At 40.7% G+C, this 14,204-nt stretch overlaps 1 long non-coding RNA gene across 1 annotated transcript in view; it reads right to left on the minus strand.

Annotated features, from left to right (window-relative positions):
• Positions 1-646: 646 nt before the first annotated feature.
• LOC110466033 overlaps positions 647-14,204 on the minus strand; it is a 33,851-nt gene continuing 20,293 nt past the window's right edge. The window contains exons 3-4 of the long non-coding RNA XR_002464688.1: positions 10,368-10,434; positions 647-742 (exon numbers count right to left, since the gene is read on the minus strand). This is a non-coding gene — a long non-coding RNA (uncharacterized LOC110466033). The remainder of the gene's footprint in view (positions 743-10,367; positions 10,435-14,204) is intronic.

Genomic DNA, 14,204 nt, shown 5'->3' on the forward strand with positions numbered 1-14,204 from the left:
AACAACCAGTCCTGTCTTTGGAATGAAATAACCAACAGCTGATCACAACTTCTTAACGAAACAACTTACAGACAATCAAAGCTTTTAACGAAACAAACAAGAGCTGATCATTTAAAAACAAAAGAGAAACAACCAATCACAACTCAATCACAACTTTTCTCAAAAGAACTAATCATTATAGTTACACGTATTTCAAATAGATTTACCAGAGTTTAAAAGTTCCGATTATAATCGATAATCGTTCATTGAAAGTCTTCCGATAATCGATTATGATTTCCTTTTCCGATTCCCAACACTAGAAAATAGTGCCAGCTAAGAGAAGAAAGATCCTTCATAAATAGTACCATGAGCACTTACCTCATCAGTCCTCGTGTCAGCATTAAGAACATCTCGTCTTTCAGATCTAGCTGAATAGACTTTGGAACTCTCATTTCATTTCCATGCAGAATTTAAAAACAATTTCATTGCAATAGAAAATTTCAAATACAAAACAGAAAATAATGAAACAATCAAAAGCAAACCAAAACAGGTTTTAAAAAGAACAAAAGTAGACATGCTAAAAACTTTCCTTTTCAAAAAAAAAAAAAAAAAAAAATGGAAAAAAAAANGAAGATAAAAATAGTTATTTCTATAGTTATTTCAATTTCCAAAGTTCTTTATTCAGAACAATCGTCAGACTTGGGTTGTCTAAGTGGCCGATGAAATTCCACACTCCAGGATGGACAGCTGATCCAGAAGTCACCTGAAAGATCCAAACGTTTTCTGTAAGTACCGCATCAATTGTGTATGGGATAACAAAAGAATACGGTAACATTCATAGAATTTAGACACTACAGACAATAGGTCCATGAAATATAGATGTCTTATAGACGTAGGCTACAGAAATATTCATAGACCAGACCTTGATCAAGGAATTTTGGAAACAGTTTTTTTTTCAAGTTGGTAAGCATGAACTGTGTAGAAAGGTCTTGTAGTTAATTTTGATAATTTCATTTTTTTCTGTTTGCTTATGTCTTTCTTGCATTTTATAAATGTATTTAAACCCTATTTCAAGTTCTCATCCTGGAAATCATGTAAAATACATGCCCCACACATTCTCCCCGTCTAGTTTCCCCTAAGAAGGCCCCAGTAACGCGAGTGAGGCGCATTGTTCCATACATGACAGTGTTGCTAAAGAGTTAAGGAATTTGCTGCTCTTCCTCGACAATTATATTAGTACGGAACTTCTGTAAGTGGGGGAGGGCCCATCTACCTAACACACTTGGCCTCACACAAGGACAGGAAAGTTCATATCAGTGTTCCTGTCCTCTCTATCTAACCGAATGTTTCACCTACCCAATAAAAACCTCATCGATGCAGCTAACTAAGTTTTTGTGTCAAAAATGGCCAATTTTGTAATGAACAAGCAGCATTTACTTCTGAAATGATATATATATATCTACATATAAACTCATTTCAAAATAGGATTTGCTTACCTACAAAGTGCATTCTCCAGGTTTGCTAGGAGATGGGATATCGGTAGTGTTATATACTCGGGGTGTACCACTCCCCCACAAATCCAGTGAAACCTTTGCTATTGATCCTTATTTCTTAACAGTGAAAAGTAGAAACAAAAGTTTTAGTGTAGGGCCCAAGTATTTCCAATAATCGCTTAAGATATGAGGATTTTCCGAGATAAACCAACACAAAATTCAATATTTAAGGAAACTGTATATAAAACAGCTAAAAGACATGAATGCCCCTTTGTCCCTATAAATAGCAACATTGACCTTGGCACTGACCTTTGACCTAAAATTCAAATTCCTCTGAGGTTTCTCATATTTCACCTTTTATAAACGTTGATGAAATGAAATCTCGTCATGATATTGAATCTATTGCTCACCCCTTAGTAACCCAAGTACTCTTCCTCGCCGAAATGGCAGGGGCATATAAACAGTCATAATGTTAAAAGGAAACACACATATATTTTGTTCAGCCTTATGTAACGTCCCTTGGTGATCAATGACTTATCACAAGCAGTATGCACCGCCATTAAAGTCTTATGTAATGTGTATTTAACATTTCCAATTCAATACTAATACATACTTGAGATTTCAGTTTTTGTAATAATGTATTTCACTCTATCCCCTATCAATGTTTAACTACCAATTTCCTAGTTTTCATTTCAATAGAGAATTAAATGATATTGCGTTGCAGATTTAACTAATATCTGTTCATGTGTCATGTCTGGTTGTTATGTAATGTGTATTCAAGATTTTCTAATTTATTAACGATCGTGTTACCGTCAGCACAATTACACTTTTATCATATACAGTTTTGGTTTGTCCCCTTTGTAAGACAAACTTGTGTTAAAACTATTTTTGAAATGCATTTTGAAGTACTGTAATTGTGATGATTACTATGATTCAACATTTAAATCCAATTAAAATTAAAATGAAATCAAACTTAACCATCAACTGACTTTACAAGATGTAATATCAGACCTGGTCAATTTCTTTATCTTACCAGTATTCCAATTAAAGGGTAGACCCACAAGACAATCACCATGATTGGTTTAGTTTGGTTTAGTATTGTTTAACATCCTATCAACAGCTATGGTCATTTAAGGACGGCCTCCCCTGTGTGCAAGATGCATGCGCGTGTTATGGGAGGCTGCGATATGTTTGTGTTTGTCTCCTGGTGATAGTGCGGAACTGATGCTGACTTTATAGTGCTACCTCACTGAAACATACTGCCGATGACACCCAGCAGGACACCCCTACTGGTCACATTATACTGACACCGGGCAAACCAGTCGTCCCACTCCTAAATTGCTGAGCATTTACAGAATCTGGTATGTCTCGGCCAGGGGTCAGAACCCAAGCTTTCCTCACAGGGGCGAACGCTCAACTGAAGGCCAGAAGTGAGGCAGCGTCAAGGAAGACATTAGGAAGAAGAAAGTTGTTTAGAAAGAAGAGAAAAATAAGATCCCAAATTTAGTCGCCTCTTACGATCATGCAATGGGGGCAGCAGGTATAATTCTGACGCCCTACCTGCAGGGACTAATGAAATCACTGTAGGTCTATAGGAATCATATATTTCATAGACCAAGTTGTCTATCATGTTATTTCCTATGATATTTGTTATTTAATGATAAGTATAGCAGCGAGCTAAACAATGCTCTGTTCACTCATTTTTTTCCTTTATTATTGAACATTTTTCTCTCAATTTAATTTTATCAACCATTAATGATATATAAATATAGAAATAATGTTTTCTTGGTAAAGGTGGTGTTATCAAAATTTCAGTAGGTCTATACAAACTCTGTATCTCATAGACCAATTGTGTATGGTGTGTAAATTCTAAATTCTAAAACTGTCTTACAAACATTGTTCCATCTAACCAAATCTTTCTCCCTGAATAGACAATAGCAGGACCATCAGTGAACTTATTTAAGGTCAAGGCCTGAAAGTTTTACAAGGTAGCCAAAGATAAATATTAATAGTTCTATACCAGGGGCATACAATTCTACTAGCCTGCTATGGACTCAATTTTATGCCAGTGTTTGTGAAAAGTACCTGGTCTTGGGGGTGGCCAGCACTTAGAAAATGAAACCACTCCCTGTATACCACAAACACCAGAATAAAGTGCTAGATAATGTGACTATCAAAATGTAATATTTCTATTTTTCAAACTATTTTGTAAAGGAATACATCTTATTGAATAGACTAACAGTCAATTGAAGTTTTGATTTGAAGGATCTCAGTCCCACCACACTGACCAGTCCTTGTGGATCTCAGTACCACCACACTGACCAGTCCTTGTGGATCCCTGCCCTCCTACACTAACCAGTCCTTGTGGATCTCAGTCCCTCCACACTGACCAGTCCTTGTGGATCTCTTCCCCACTACCCTGACCAGTCCTTAAGGATCTCTGTCCCACTACACTGACCAGTCCTTAAGGATCCCTGCCCCACTACACTGACCAGTCCTTGTGGATATCAGTCCAACTACGCTGACCAGTCATTGTGGATATCAGTCCAACTACACTGACCAGTCATTGTGGATCCCAGTCCTACTACACTGACCAGTCCTGGGGGATCTCAGTCCCACCACACTGACCGGTCCTTGTGGATCTCAGTCCGACTACACTGACCAGTCCTTGTGGATTTCAGTCCCACTACACTGACCAGTCCATGTGGATCTCAGTCCAACTACACTGCCCAGTCCTTGTGGATCTCAGTCCTACTACACGGACCAGTCCTTGTGGATCTCAGTCCGACTACACTGACCAGTCCTTGTGGATATCAGTCCCACTACACTGACCAGTCCATGTGGATCTCAGTCCAACTACACTGACCAGGCATTGTGGATCTCAGTCCTACTACACTTACCAGTCCTTGTGGATCTCAGTCCCTCCACACTGACCAGTCCTTGTGGATCCCTTCCCTACTACACTAACCAGTCCTTGTGGATACCTGCCCTACTACACTGACCAGTCCTTGTAGATCTCTTCCCCACTACACTGACCAGTCCTTAAGGATCCCTGCCCCACTACACTGACCAGTCATTGTGGATATCAGTCCAACTACACTGACCAGTCATTGTTGATCTCAGTCCTACTACACTGACCAGTCCTGGGGGATCTCAGTCCCACCACACTGACCGGTCCTTGTGGATCTCAGTCCGACTACACTGACCAGTCCTTGTGGATATCAGTCCCACTACACTGACCAGTCCATGTGGATCTCAGTCCAACTACACTGCCCAGTCCTTGTGGATCTCAGTCCCACCACGCTGGCCAGTCCTTGTGGATCTCAGTCCTACTATACTGACCAGTCCTTGTGGATCTCAGTCACACTACACTGACCAGTCCTTGTGGATATCAGTCCAACTACGCTGACCAGTCATTGTGGATCTCAGTCCAACAACACTGTCCAGTCTTTGTGGATCTCAGTCCCACCACACTGACCAGCCCTTGTGGATCTCAGTCCAACTACACTGATCAGTCCTTGTGGATATCAGTCCCACTACACTGACCAGTCCATGTGGATCTCAGTCCAACTACACTGATCAGTCCTTGTGGATCTCTTCCCCACTACCCTGACCAGTCCTTAAGGATCTCTGTCCCACTACACTGACCAGTCCTTAAGGATCTCTTCCCCACTACACTGACCAGTCCTTAAGGATCTCTTCCCCACTACACTGACCAGTCCTTAAGGATCCCTGCCCCACTACACTGACCAGTCATTGTGGATATCAGTCCAACTACACTGACCAGTCCTTGCGGATCTCAGTCCCACTACACTGACCAATCCTTGTGGATCTCAGTCCCACCACACTGTCCAGTCCTTGTGGATCTCAGTCCCACTACGCTGACCAGTCCTTGTGGATCTCAGTACCACCACACTGACCAGTCCTTGTGGTTCTCAGTCCCACCACACTGACCAGTCATTGTGGATCTCCGTCCTACTACACTGACCAGTCCTTGTGGGGATCTAAGTCCAACTACACTGACCAGTCCTTGAGGATCTCAGTCCCACCACACTGACCGGTCCTTGTGGATCTCAGTCCGACTACACTGACCAGTCCTTGTGGATCTCGGTTCCACTACACTGACCAGTTCTTATAGATCTCAGAGTCCTTGTGGATCTCAGTCCTACTATACTGACCAGTCCTTGTGGATCTCAGCCCCACCACACTGACCAGTCCTTGTGGTTCTCAGTCCCACCACACTGACCAGTCATTGTGGATCTCCGTCCTACTACACTGACCAGTCATTGTGGACCTCAGTCCTACTACACTGACCAGTCCTTATGGATCTCAGTTCCACTACACTGACCAGTTCTTGTGGATCTCTGTCCTACTACACTGACCGGTCATTGTGGATCTCAGTCCTACTACACTTACCAGTCCTTGTGGATCTCAGTCCCCCCACACTGACCAGTCATTGTGGATCTCAGCCCTACTACACTGACCAGTCATTGTGGACCTCAGTCCTACTACACTGACCAGTCATTGTTGATCTCAGTCCTACTACACTGACCAGTTCTTGTGGATCTCAGTCCCACTACACTGACCAGGCCTTGTGGATCTCAGTCCCACCACGCTAACCAGTCCTTGTGGATCTCGGTCCCACTACACTGACCAGTCCTTGTGGATATCAGTCCAACTACACTGACCAGTCATTGTTGATATCAGTCCAACTACACTGACCAGTCCTTGTGGATCGCAGTCCCACCACACTGACCAGTCCTTATGGATCTCAGTTCCACTACACTGACCAGTTCTTGTGGATCTCAGTCCCACTACACTGACCAGGCCTTGTGGATCCCTGCCCCACTACACTGACCAGTCTTTGTGGATCCCTGCCCCACTACACTGACCAGTCATTGTGGATATCAGTCCAACTACACTGACCAGTCCTTGTGGATTCCTGCCCCACTACACTGACCAGTCCTTGTGGATCGCAGTCCCACCACACTGACCAGTCCTTATGGATCTCAGTTCCACTACACTGACCAGTTCTTATAGATCTCAGAGTCCTTGTGGATCTCAGTCCTACTATACTGACCAGTCCTTGTGGATCTCAGCCCCACCACACTGACCAGTCCTTGTGGTTCTCAGTCCCACCACACTGACCAGTCCTTCTGGATCTCAGTCCAACTACACTGACCAGGCATTGTGGATCTCAGTCCTACTACACTGACCAGTCCTTGTGGATCCCTGCCCTACTACACTAACCAGTCCTTGTGGATCCCTGCCCTACTACACTGACCAGTCCTTGTGGATCTCTTCCCCACTACACTGACCAGTCCTTAAGGATCTCTGTCCCACTACACTGACCAGTCCTTATGGATCTCAGTTCCACTACCCTGACCAGTTCTTATAGATCTCAGTCCACTACACTGACCAGTCCTTGTGGATCCCTGCCCTACTACACTGACCAGTCCTTAAGGATCCCTGCCCCACTACACTGACCAGTCCTTATGGATCTCAGTTCCACTACACTGACCAGTTCTTATAGATCTCAGTCCAACTACATTCTGGTATTTTTGTCTCTACAGTAACCTCCCCTTATTTTGGATATAACAAAGTGGCAGTACACAGCCCTAAATAATCTATAAATGATCGTGTATGCAGACTATGCTTTAGCTAACTCTCCATTGACCCAGAATAAGGTGAAAGACTTTTTTTAGCTGTCAACTGAACTTTTTGTTTGATTCTACCAGAAGAATTCACCTGTATTGAACAGGTGCCCTTTGTTCATTGTAGCCATTTTAAATTGAGGGATTGTTGACTTTATTGGTAGTAGCAGTTATTTCCGTTACGCCCAACCACCCGCGTACAGTCTAGCCTAGACTTCTGACAGAAGTGTAAATACAGAGGAGAATTTACCCAGTCACAATATTTGATTATCTAATATATGCAGGGCTACCGTCAAGGTTTTAAATTGATACAAATAAGTACAGGAAGGTTGAGTTTGAGATTCGTCACATTCTTGCGGTTATTTCCTTGGAACCTTGGTTATAGCTGTATATTTGTATTGATGATGAAGCACACATATTAAATGAAATGACATTTTTTTTTGCTCTATGAACTTTTAATTTATTTTTGAATTCTGTATAGTGAAACCACCTTAGCCCCAACAACTTCCAGTGTCGGCACCAATACTTGTGAGACAAGTTTTGAAAATTTTGTACCAATATAAATTTTAATTAAAAGGTTTTCCCAAATATTTCTATTCTGAATATTTAATTCTGTTGTCTTCTTTTATTATTCAGTGTTTATTATTATGTCATAGTCATAGCCTAAATACAAATGTATCCATATAATTCCTTTCCTTTTTGTTAGAGGGTAATTATATAAGCCAAGTCATATTCCGTCTCTGCGTATTGCAGAGTTATCTTCTCTTGGGAGCAGGGATTGATTGTTATGTCATTGGTTTGTGTGAGAAAATTGCGTCGGTTTCTCAAAGATTGATGACGTTACTCTCACAAACAAGTGACATAACAATCAATACCTGCTCCCAAGAGAAGATAACTCTGCAATACACAAAGACGGAATATGTTGACTGATAATGACACTGTCATGAATGAATACTCCACCCCCCCCCCCGAATGAAACTGATATTTTGACCCAGCAAATGGCGTGATTAACATTATTTTGTGTATATTAATAACATATCACCACATTGAAACTGTTATGTTAGAGAATGTCCACAATGTGCCAAATTATGATTAATTAAAAGACACAGATGTGTAATGGTAAAAAAACTCCTGTTGACAGCAAAAAGCCTTTAAACTTATCTCCGGGTCAATTGTAGGCTTCCTTGGGACGGATAAAGCGCTTTCCTCGAGATAAAATCCTTCAACAGGATTTTTTTAAATCCATTATAACGAATTTGTATCACAAATATCACTTAAGAAGCTATCCTTAAAGATTTTTATTTTTTATTTTTTTTAATCTAAAACTGGTATTTATATCACAATTTCCACTTCAAAGAAGTATTATTATTGCACAATAAAGATTTATTGTCAAAACATAGTCATAAAAACAGCATTTTGCAGCAAAAACGGGTAAATCTTGACTGTAAGGTCACATCTAGATACCTGTGCTACTTGGTATATTGAAGTGTGCCACTTCCTTAATCTGTTACAGACAGAGTTGACATAATGCCTCCGGTATTCCCACTCAAATACGGTCATTTATATTTCTGATTTGACTGCATGCACTTCAGTCGCAGAAAAACTTCAATCTTGAAATAAATTGGCTTATCAGCTTTCAAACTTGAGATCTATTCCCTGCAATTCTTAACAGTTATAAATTCATTTTTAAACTTCAATCTTGAAATAAATTGGCTTATCAGCTTTCAAACTTGAGATCTATTCCCTGCAATTCTTAACAGTTATAAATTCATTTTTAAATATCAATCTTGAAATAAATTGGCTTATCAGCTTTCAAACTTGAGATCTATTCCCTGCAATTCTTAACAGTTATAAATTCATTTTTAAACTTCAATCTTGAAATAAATTGGCTTATCAGCTTTCAAACTTGAGATCTATTCCCTGCAATTCTTAACAGTTATAAATTCATTTTTAAATACTCGACCCTGAAATTTCCACTGTTTGTATTTTAATGCATCCACCCCTGAAGACACATTTGAATTCTTCCAATTCAAAGGTCGGAATAGCTCATGATAAAATTTTAATAAGGATTATCTGAAGAAAAATTTCATAATTCCGTGATTATTTCCCCTTTGGTCTTAGATGGACTGCACTCCCCATTAATACAACAATGAATTCCCTTGGCTCAGGGATGTTCCTTGCCAAACTAGAGTATGCTGGCGGTTTTCTGATATATTGTGACAGCCCTAGCACCAATATCCAGTAGTACAGGGCACTAAGAAACAATAGTATTACACTGTCACAAACAGGCCCCATGGACAACCAAACCGGGTACTGGTCAAGATAAGACACGCAAAATTGCGATTTCAATTTATGCGGAGTTTTAAAGTGGATTGATTATGATTTCGGGAAACAGAGTTATCCATACTACCTACTTGTCCAACTCGACAGTAGGGTCTGATTCACAAACACACTCATGTACAGATAACCCAGGTCTAATTAGGGGTCGGAAATAGTCACAATGTCATGATCTGTATTTACAAAGCGTTATCATAATATAAGTTTGTCCAAAACAAGGCTTATTAGGCGAGGTTATACCAACTTGAATATTCCTCTTCCAATGAGGTCTAATTTCTGTATACCAGGAACTGTTTGCCCGGTCAAACTTTCGCCATTTGTGTCAACGTGAATTCAATACTGCACAGTGTTGATTTTGCCCTCAAATTTAATTACTGTGAGTGTTATGTTTGTTTTTGGTATTGACTTATGATAAACACGCCTCATTACAGAGAGCCAAAAAAACGAAAATTAAATTGTGACAAAAAATTCCCAGCTTACAGTAACACATCAGATATCAATGGGAATGAATTATGTATTGTTCAACGGAGTATAATTGTATAGCTTTGAATGTACTAGCCTGAAGAAAAACCTCTACTAACTTAACATGTATATTCAAATACTGAATATTTACACTTGCACCAACATAAAAGCAATTACTGTATTTGCCATAATTAGCACTCCTTTCTTTTTTGGGAGGAAATACAATTATATACAACCCCCTTCCCCTTCCCACACCTGACCAGGACCAGTCCATGGTTTATAAAGGACATATACTTTAAAGCAGAGATTTATGTCTGGTGATCATGGCTAGAATTCCTTTGGTTCCTGCGGTTCACACAAACTTGTCAGCTAGGATAGTAGAATTGTTCGTCAAGAAAAGCTGAATTTATAAAGTGAGCCGTATACTTGTAACATAACTTACCTGACAGATCTATTTTAGAGGCAAAATCCGACATCTGTACCAAATATCCTCCATCATCCAAACAAACCTGAAACATACAAGTTAATTGCTAAATTAATTACTTTTTCTGAAATATATAACACCCCCTTATGGTTCTAATCTACTGCAGTAATCCAACTACTGGTGGATCCCCATAACGGGCCGACGGGTCAGGACCTCACCTATTTAATAGAAAAACATCCATTTTCACAGCTGATTGGGGCGCTTTGCCCTACATATCGACCCAAAAGGGCTTCGTCTTGGACCCCAATCAGGGATTAATCATCCCCTGGACCCCCTACTTTATGGAATCTCGATCTGTCCAACTTATGATCATGATCAGGCTACAATTTGAGACGACGTTAGACGTTTTTTCACATAAAACAATATTTCTTTGAGAACTATGTTTGAATCTTTTGGTAACAATTTTAACACAGAAGACAATTTTAATTCTTAATGATACGAAGAATGATAATCAAAACTCTATTTGTACAATATTTGGTTTGGAGTAGTTGTGCTTTACATCCTGTTTACAGTTATATGACATTTAGGGAGAAGCCAGGTTTGGTAGTGGAGGAAAACCAGAGGAGTACTCGCCCACTCGGCAAAAAAAACACCAACCTGTGGTCAGTACCTTGGGACTGCCCCACATAGGCTTCGACCCCACAACTCAGTGGTGGAGGGCTAGTGGTAGCAGAATGTCAGACGCCTTAACGGGTAGCAGAATGTCAGACGCCTTAACCCCTCGACCCCACAACTCAGTGGTGGAGGGCTAGTAGTAGCAGAATGTCAGACGCCTTAACCGGTAGCAGAATGTCGGACGCCTTAACCACTCGACCCCACAACTCAGTGGCGGAGGGCTAGTGGCAGCAGAATGTCAGACGCCTTAACCACTCGACCCCACAACTCAGTGGCGGAGGGCTAGTGGCAGCAGAATGTCAGACGCCTTAACCACTCGACCCCGCAACTCAGTGGTGGAGGGCTAGTGGTAGCAGAATGTCCGACGCCTTAACCGGTAGCAGAATGTCAGACGCATTAACCTCTCGACCCCACAACTCAGTGGTGGAGGGCTAGTGGGAGCAGAATGGCAGACGCCTTAACCGGTAGCAGAATGACAAACGCCTTAACCACTCGACCCCACAACTCAGTGGTGGAGGGCTAGTGGTAGAAGAATGTCAGACGCCTTAACCACTCGACCCCACAACTCAGTGGTTGAGGGCTAGTGGTAGCAGAATGTCAGACGCCTTAACGGGTAGCAGAATGTCAGACGCCTTAACCCCTCGACCCCACAACTCAGTGGTGGAGGGCTACTGGTAGCAGAATGTCAGACGCCTTAACCGGTAGCATAATGTCAGACGCCTTAACCACTCGACCCCACAACTCAGTTGTGGAGGGCTAGTGGTAGCAGAATGTCAGACGCCTTAACCGGTAGCATAATGTCAGACGCCTTAACCACTCGACCCCACAACTCAGTGGCGGAGGGCTAGTGGCAGCAGAATGTCAGACGCCTTAACCACTCGACCCCGCAACTCAGTGGTGGAGGGCTAGTGGTAGCAGAATGTCAGACGCCTTAACCATTCGGCCACCATGGCCCTTTGATCAAGGTATAGGCAATGTGACACGGTATAGGCAATGTGACAAGGTATAGGCAATGTGACACAGTAAAGGCAATGTGACAAGGTATAGGCAATGTGACACAGTAAAGGCAATGTGACAAGGTATAGACAATGTGACACGTTATAGGCAATGTGACAAGGTATAGGCAATGTGACACAGTAAAGGCAATGTGACAAGGTAAAGGCAATGTTACAAGGTAAAGGCAATGTTACAAGGTATCTAGCCAATGTGACAAGGTATAGGCAATGTTACAAGGTATAGGCAATGTGACAAGGTATCTAGCCAATGTTACAAGGTATAAAGTTAAGCAATGTGACAAGGTAAAGGCAATGTTACAAGGTATCTAGCCAATGTTACAAGGTATAGGCAATGTGACAAGGTATAATGTGACAAGGTAAAGGCAATGTTACAAGGTATAGGCAATGTTACAAGGTATCTAGCCAATGTGACAAGGTATAGGCAATGTGACAAGGTATCTAGCTTATGTTACAAGGTATAAGTTAAGCAATGTGACAAGGTAAAGGCAATGTTACAAGGTATCTAGCCAATGTTACAAGGTATCTAGCCAATGTGACAAGGTATAGGCAATGTGACACAGTAAAGGCAATGTGACAAGGTATCTAGCCAATGTTACAAGGTATAAAGTTAAGCAATGTTACAAGGTATAGGCAATGTTACAAGGTATCTAGCCAATGTGACAAGGTATAGGCAATGTGACAAGGTATAGGCAATGTGACATTACACGTCATGTTCTTGTTTCAGGACTTGTAGCAAGGTCAAGGGAACAGTTTGACACACTCAAGGCAGTGAATCATGCATTCCTAATTCCAGACTTGCAAGGCTTACCTACAGCATTTCATCATTCTATGGAAATTCTACTTTAAGAGCTGATTTTTATTTTTTAGATGAGTGCCACACGGAAGTCTATAGCTCCTGTGATATGTGGAAACAAACATCTGCAAATCTATATATAAAGATAGAAATCCATTTTCCCCCCCTCTAAATTAGAAAATTTGAGGCAATTGGTAAATACGGTGAACACCAATGTAAATATTTGCGGACAAGACATTCCTCCCATAAACTATAATTTTGGAGTGAGCAGGCATATTGCAAAGTGTGTAGTGCTTGAAAGCAAGAAATATATATACTTTCATTTTCATCAAGTTTCTACTGAGCTGAACATAAGAACAGTCAAGGAGATGATGTCAAAATATTTTTTCACCAACATCCCAGTATTTGTTCTTTTGGTGTGATGGGAAGAAGCCTGAATCAGCTATTGCAAATTCATTGTATGTTGTACAAAGTGTAAATCAAGGTTCCTACAGGAATTTTACTATGAAATTCAAGGCTTTTTAAGGCCTTTCCCCGATAAATTAAAATGTCCTGCCATTTGAAAATTCTGACAATTCAGAGATCTGAATGTGTAGCCTGGATACCTCTAAACCTGCCATATGAACACTGAACAGCCCTGAAATCCGATACTGGTTGGTAGTCCGAAACTCTAACGAAATATTTAGAAATTAACTCGTAACAATGATTTCATTTTCTTGTATTTTCTTGAATATTATTACGAGGATAACAGCATGGAACCAACAACATTAATAAATTTAATCATACTTAAATGATCATCAAGTCAAATCCAAGACTCATTTTGACACTTTTGTGAAATTTAGGGCTTTTAGTGACTCTTCATCAAATTTTGGCCTTTTCAAGACAGATCCTATGTTTTAAGGCCATTTCAAGGCCTGTATGAACAAAGTACATGTACAACCACTGGAGGGAAATATCTTAGAATCCTGCTTCAAATACACCCTTTTTTCATTACAAGACCCCTCAAAATTTGAACACCTGTGTTCCCATTACCCCCTGAAATTACAACTTAAAAAATGTCAAGCCTCCAAACTTTTATGATGTATATGCCTTGAAGTAATGAATACTGGTATTATCACTTATGAGGCCCCCAAATGTAACTTTAGTAGACTCTACCATGCATGGATATGGATGAGTCCATTATGGTCTACAGTGTTGAAAGGGTTAAATAGCACATATTGTCAAAAAATATTTCAGGAAAGGGCTTTAATAATGTTGTTATAACTTTGCCCATGCTTATGATGGCAATGATATATTCAAATCAATCTATATATTTATATGATTTTTTTAGCATTTTGAGTATGAATTCACAATGGACCTCATCTTTACTTA

The sequence above is a fragment of the Mizuhopecten yessoensis genome, unplaced genomic scaffold (genome assembly GCF_002113885.1).
Source record: "Mizuhopecten yessoensis strain PY_sf001 unplaced genomic scaffold, ASM211388v2 scaffold11113, whole genome shotgun sequence".
Lineage (NCBI taxonomy): Eukaryota > Metazoa > Mollusca > Bivalvia > Pectinida > Pectinidae > Mizuhopecten > Mizuhopecten yessoensis.